This window comes from Lepisma saccharinum (assembly GCF_977018435.1).
Source record: "Lepisma saccharinum chromosome 12 unlocalized genomic scaffold, izLepSacc3.1 SUPER_12_unloc_1, whole genome shotgun sequence".
NCBI classification, from domain to species: domain Eukaryota; kingdom Metazoa; phylum Arthropoda; class Insecta; order Zygentoma; family Lepismatidae; genus Lepisma; species Lepisma saccharinum.
The window spans coordinates 13,978,278-13,985,717 of NW_028142891.1; positions in this window are offsets into that span (position 1 = coordinate 13,978,278).

Below are 7,440 nucleotides of genomic sequence, written 5' to 3' on the forward strand. Positions count from 1 at the left end.
TGTGACCACAGATGATGGGCACTTGTTCAGTGCAGATGATTTCCACCCGGATCTTGTTGGGTATTTAAAGCACAAATGCCTGAATGAGCTTGTTCTGTATTTCCTGAGGCAAAAATTCAGAAATTGCAGCAGTAAGTGCCTTGCACTGTGCCTAGACAAAACCTCTTGGAATGAAACATGCAGGTGTGGGGAACAATTATCTAAGCTCCCAATAATACATACATAGTTTCTACAGTTCCAATTTTGCAATATTGTTCAGCAAACATGTATCCCGGGCAGTGTGATTTGGAAATAAATCGGGATCATCAGCAACAAAGGAACAATATTATTAAGCATAGTGTTGGGCATGCTCTTAAAAAATTACAGCATTGCATTTTTGAATGTGCATTGTTTTAGAAGAATAACACACAGCACTTGTTGCAATGTTTTTTGAGAGAAGGAATTTGTCACAATATATACAATCGGAATCACTGTTGGAAAGGTTCAAGCTTGCATTTTCCGATTTAAGTGAATATGATGTGTTTGCAGTTAGAAATGAGACAGAATTTAGGTGGGTGCTTGACAGTGACCATGAATTTGGATGAATACATCTGGGATTGTTGGGCAAGAAGGAAAAATACTTATATCTGTTGCACAGGAGAATTGTTGGGGTGTTTGTAGGTTTTTATGATTGTTACAGAAAAAATTATTGGTTCACAACAAAATATTTTGAATCAATGTATTGTTTTCATATCCCATTTGACATATCTGAGAACTGGAAACATTTAAATTATGATACTTATTTGAAATCCTATGATGATTTTGAATTTGTAACCACAGATACAGGCTTGGTGTTTTCTGGTGCGGATTTTGTTAGAAGGGAAAATATATCTCAGGGGTCATAAATGCAAATGAGATTATTCTGTATTTGCTGAGTTTGAAGATAAAATTTCATGATTTGAGATATTTTGAACCTTTAAAATGCAATTTTTTGCAATCTTCAAATCTCAAGCTCAAATTCTGATCGGGAGGTACACAGAGCCATGTACAATTTCTGTTTATATCTACATGATTGCTCTCCACAATTGTGTAGGTGCACAATATGATCAATGCTCATGTCATTATTTGACAGAAGAGATGTTGCAAAATATATTAGATCTGAATCTCTTCTTCCTGATTTCAAAATTAGATTCTCAACACTCTCAGAGTATGATTTATTTTCAATCAATAATGAAACAGAGTTCCACTGGGCACTGCACAGCACACAAAGCTTCAAATATCTAAACTTGAGATACATCACTGATTTTGAGTGCCACAAGTATAATTCTTGAAGAATTGTGGGACAGTTTGTTGTTTTTTTTATTATTATATTGATTTTTCCTATTATGGAGGATGGTTTTCAAATCATGCAAGTGTGGGGAGATACTATGATTTTGAGATTCTTCCCAATCAGAGCTCAAACTGGAAACATTTTAGATTTTTGATGATGCATCTGGATAGGTTCCAAAAGGCAGAATTTGTCACAACAGATAGTGGAATGTTGTATAGTGGTGCAGATTTCAATCATCACCTGCAATATTTTGATGCATACAATTCTCAGATGTTGAACATGAATGAGATAATCATGTATCTTCTTCAGCAAAAATTTAAAAATTGCAGCATTGGGTGCTTTAATAGGATAATAAAATCATGGAATGTATTTACAGAGTGTGAGTGCGGGAAACCACTAAGCTGCATGCCTCTGCTGTTGAGATAGCCCAGCCTAACATGTAATATTGTTTGGAGGTTGATTCAAGATGCAAACATTTTTTGAAAAAAGGGATAATTCCAGATACAACAAATCCAAATCTCTTGTTCCTGAATTTAAATTGAGATTCTCAAAATTGTAAAGTGTATTGTGTGCTCCATGATGCTCACATAATTTGTGGAGAGGCATTTTATGGCCTGTTTCTGGTGCACAGGGTCTAGCTCCTGGTCTAGAAAATTACAAAATATGGCCTTGCAATCTAAGTTATACAGGGCAATCACACAAATATTTCCAATCAATTTTGTTTGGAAATGTTGATGACTGTGCAGAACAAGTATAAGAGAAATATTTCATGTTATATTTTCTATGGCATTTTGGGCATATCTTTGTGAGAATTCTGCTTTTATCTGGATTACAATTCTTTTGGTGCTTAACCCAATTGGGGCTGGATATATTCTCATTGCATTGATTACAATATTTTTGATTCGGCATTTTTGTTGTTGTTTATTATATAAAATTTCCTGGGCTTCAATTCAAAATTCTATGCTTAATAAAAATATCAGTTGGGTTCAGCAGTGTGTTTTGTATATTTAGTGTGTGTGTGTGTGTGAATATTTTTGGCTTTGGTATTTATATAAAATTTCTTGGGGTTCAAATCAAAACTCTATACTTAATAAAAAATATCAGTTGGGTTCAACAATGTGCTTTGTGTGTGTGTGTGTGTGTGTGTGTGGCATTTTGCCTTGGTTTTAAGTGTAGCCAAAAAAAATATCAAGAGGGGCATATTTTTGACAAGTTTATGGACAACAAACTGAGAGATGTAGCTTTTACACACATGGGCAAATCTGTCTGAGGGGAGTTCTTCTTTTCTACACTAGAATTCAGGATTCTTGGGATTTAAATATGTATACACATGGCCGATTGGGCTATATGCCCCCTTTTGACATAATTTTAAGCGTGGGCAAATCGGGGCATATGAACTCGTCTTTTCTACACTAGGATTCAAAATTCTTAGAATTAAGAGCATATCACACTTGAAGAATTGGGGAATATTGGCATCTTGGCATAATTTTAAGTGTGGGCAAATCGGGCTGTTTAATCATATGAGCTCTTCTTTTCTACGCTATAAGTGAGCCAGTAATACCACAAGTCATACTACTATATAAATCTATAATCAGACCAACATTGTAACATGGAAGCGAGAGCTGGACGTTGAATAAGAAATCCGAGATGGACCTGGATGCTTTTGAAAAAAAAACATGTGGGGTGTAAGGGGTGACCTTCCACGTAGTACACCCAAATGTCAACCTCACTTCCACGTTAGTACACCCTGGACTGAAGACTAACGAGGCTCTGGCGACTGGCACCAAGGCCAGTATAATTTTGTTTGTGTTGTCCTGTGTTTTGTCCTTATTCGTGCTGAGTTCTCCTTTACAACCTCAGCTTTTAATGAAAGTCAGAAGATTTTAATATTTTATGATTATATTTCTGCAACGTTAGGGTTGTTATGTGTAACGATAAGGGGCTGGACCCCGTATAATGTGCCGGGTGCAAAATAGCATTAGTGCTGACGCACCCAAGATTTTAAAATTCAAATTCTAATACGCTTTATCTTTTTCTTCTTCTGTACTTAGGCAAAGGGGTACAGAAAAAGATGGTAAAGAAAACTCCCTCGTCGTACGACATATAGAGTTGGGGCCCTCGTACCAAAAGCGAGATTCGAAGGAAGGATCTCGCCCCCGAACATAAGAGGGGTCCCACAATTAAAAAAATATCACAGCACTAGACTACAGCTAGGGCCCCTTCCGTCATCTTCCACTGCGACATATACAGTCAGGGAGCCTTGTACGAAAAGCGAGATTTGTACCCAAGGATGTCGTCTCCGAACAAAGAAGGGCCCACGATTAAAAACCACCATAAAAGGCTACAGCCAGGGGCCCCTCCCCGACATCTTCTACCACGACGGGAGTGTAAGGGGTGATCTTCCACGTAGTACACCCAAATGTCAACCTCACTTCCACGTTAGTACACCCTGGACCGAAGACTAACGATTCTCTGGCGACTGGCCCTATGGCCAGTATAATTTTGTTTGTATTGTCCTGTTCTTTTGTCCTTATGTGTGCTGAGTGTTCTTTGCAGCCTCAGCTTTTAACGAAAGTCAGAACATTTTAATATTTTATGATTTTAATTAAGCAACGTTAGAGTTTGTTATGTGTAAAGATAAGGGGCTGGACCACGTATAGTGTGACGGGTGCAAAATAGCCTTAGTGCTGACACACCCAAAATTTTAAAATCAAATCAAATCCACCACGGCGTATAGAGTCTCGGCCTCGTCCTGAGCCTCGTGTCGACTTGGAACGAGTCGAGACGTGCTCTTTGTAAATTTAGGGGGGAAAGTGTTCCAGTACCGGGATTTTACATTCTACTCACCCCAGGGTTGATTGTCAAGCCAAGGTTGCAGCGAGGATTTTACTTAAGTGATAAAACTTCGACGATCGTCATAAGATGATGGAACACCAGGGATTTTTAGTGAGGTGGTCCCTAGTGTCGAGAAATCTCGAATTATAATCCTCAAAATCTCGGTTTTGCTGAAATGCAATATCCACCGAGTGACTAAAAGAAGGTGCAAAAGCGGCAACTGACATAACCAGTGTTTTCATGAAATCGATGACGGAGCTCGTGGTAACGTGTAATCGTGCAAAATAACATTGGGATAAGCGAGCGCTGCAGAACACGAGTGCATATGCTGATCGAGTCACTCGATGAAAATACGTTATCCGATCGTATGTTGAATGACCGTAAGTAGTATCATCGTAGAAATTATTTAACATCTGTCTGTGTTTAATATTCAGAATTAATTTGCATATTTAAGAACTAATTTACATTTATCTATATGCATATTTATAAGTTTTTTTGAATATATTAATATTAATTTATGAAAAATATGTACATAAAAGGTAATTACCGTTACTAAATGTTATGAACGAACTCGCAGAAGACATACTAGTGAACCAGGGATTGAAACAAGGTGACGGACTTGCTCCTTTACTTTTCAACATGGTTTTAGAATATATAATAAGACAAACTAACATAGACAGAAATTGCACTATAGTATATAAGACCACTCACATAATGGCTTACGCAGACGATGTAATTATCATTTCAAGAACAATGGCTGCAGCAGAAGAAACATATACTCAATTTTAAAATGCAGCTAAAATAGTTGGCCTACAAATAAACTTTGAACAAAAATGATGATCCAGAGTCGAAAGAACAAGGCATATATGATGCAAGAAGAACAATCTGTAGGTAATGACGATGTTGACCTAGTAGAAGAATTTCTATATTTGGGAGCAAAAATACATAAAATGGGAACGAAAGCAATGAAATCCAAAGAAGAATAAATCAGGGAAACAAAGTGTATTTTTCCCTATTGCCGATATTCAAAACCAGGGAAGTGCACAGAGTAACTAAGGTTAAACTATATAAATCTATAATCAGACCAACATTGTACTATGGAAGCGAGAACTGGACGTTCAATAAGAAATCCGAGATGGACCTGGATGCTTTTGAAAGAAAATTATGGGGTGTAAGGGGTGACCTTCCACGTAGTACACCCAAATGTCAACCTGACTTCCACGTTAGTACACCCTGGATTGAACACTAACGAGGATCTGGCGACTGGCCCCGTGGCCAGTATAATTTTGTTTGTATTGTCCTGTTTTTTGTCCTTATGTGTGCTGAGTGCCCCTTTACAGCCTCAGCTTTTAACGAAAGTCAGAACATTTTAATATTTTATGATTTTAGTTCTGCAACGTTAGAGTTGTGATTTGTAACGATAAGGGGGCTGGACCCCGTATAATGTGACGGGTGCAATATAGCCTTAGTGCTGACGCACCCCAAATTTTAAATTCTAAAAAAAAAGGAACTTATGAGAATATTGGGACCAGTAAGAGACAGAGATGGATGGAGACTAAGATATAACAATGAATTGTACCATCTAAACAAAGAAATATGTATATCCCACTTTATTAAATTTAAAATACTAGACTAGGCTGGAAGCATGGAGGGGCTCTATTATGGAGGCCAGGGCTCGATATCGGGCTGCACCGCTATAGGAGAAAGATAAGAAATGTTATGCTTATGGTTTTATGTTAATTACTGCAATATTTTAATGTACGTATAAAACGATAATAAGTTGTGTATAATATTGAAAAAATTAGTTTGTCTTTATTACACGCTATGAATGGTTGTAATGGGTAATGGTCAAGTTACAATTAGGAAAGAAGACTGTCCCGTTACCCACGATATGTAATGGTAATTTAGTAGTGTACTAAGGAAAGATTGATTGAATTTACATTTTTGGGTGCGTCGGTACATCAGGCCTTTTTGCACTCTTCGACGAATACGGAAAATCCCCTTATTTAAAACCCTTACCTTAAATTTAAAATGATAAAAAGAGAGGGGTAAAGAACCCCTTCAAGAAAGGTTAAAAATGCAGGTTGTAAACAGACCTGCATTGGACAAACACAACACATTAAAAGGGTAAGGAAAGCTTAAAACCACCTCAGAAACAGTGAAAGAAACCTGCTCTTCTTTGAAACCTAGGAACGTTGGTTGAAAGAGACCTGCTCTTCTTTGAAACGTAAGAACGTTGGTTGAAACACTGACATCGTCAGCCAAATTGGATGACAAGTACTTGGAAAGGTTAAATCTCTGTCTGAGGTTGTTTAAATCGGCACAAGAAGAATGTGTCGAACTCTTAAAACAACGCCACAAGTACGGCAGAAGGAGGGTCCAGTCCTTGTAGCAAATGGTGGTGCGTTAGACGGCTATGTCCAATCCGTAGCGGTGTTAGGGTCGCTTCTCGGGGCGATGGACGAGACGAGGAACGCCAAGCATCAGTGACGAGCTTGATAGATCGAAGCTAGTTCTCCCTTGTGTCATCCCACTCGACTTGCCATGTTTCAAGAATGCAACAATGAAACACATTCTGAAGGACCCTAGCTGAGAGAAGGTGAACGAGAATGTCGCCGTCTGCATCAGCAGACTTAAGAGTAAAGACATGTCGAAGATGCCTCGCGGTCGAGGTCGATGTTTAAGTCGCGGTCGCTACCTCGATGTCTATGTTGCGATGGATGGAGGGCGCAAATACCGAAGAGATCGCGTCCTCGCTGCAAGTTCTCAGTTTGAAGAGAAACATTGCACGTATCCCTATGGATACGTGCTTGTTTTTACAGCGTATTTATTTACCTCATATCAATGGCGGATTTGTAAGAAATATTTTTTTTTTAGTAATTCCGGAATTGGGGGGAGGGGGGATGAAGTTTTTTTTACCATAGACATGACTAACATAAGCTTGGTTTTTTAGAAATCCCCCGATGGCGCAGCGATAGTGTCGCCGCCTTGTAATCAAGGGGGTCCCGGGTTTAAGGCCTCCCCGATGGCGCAGCGATAGTGTCGCCGCCTTGTAATGCCTTGTTGCCTGTCGCACAAAAAACAGATCCCAAACTGCTTGGCCTTTTGAGGTTGAGGAATTTTGCCGATTCTATTGGTTTATATAATTTTGGTTGTGCGACAGATGTCGAGTTCTAGAATTGTGTAGGCCTCCCCCGATGGCGCAGCGATGGTGTCGCCGCCTTGTAATCAAGGGGCTCCCGGGTTCTATACCCGGTGGAGTGTAGGTCTCCCTCGATGGCGCAGTGGTAGCGTTG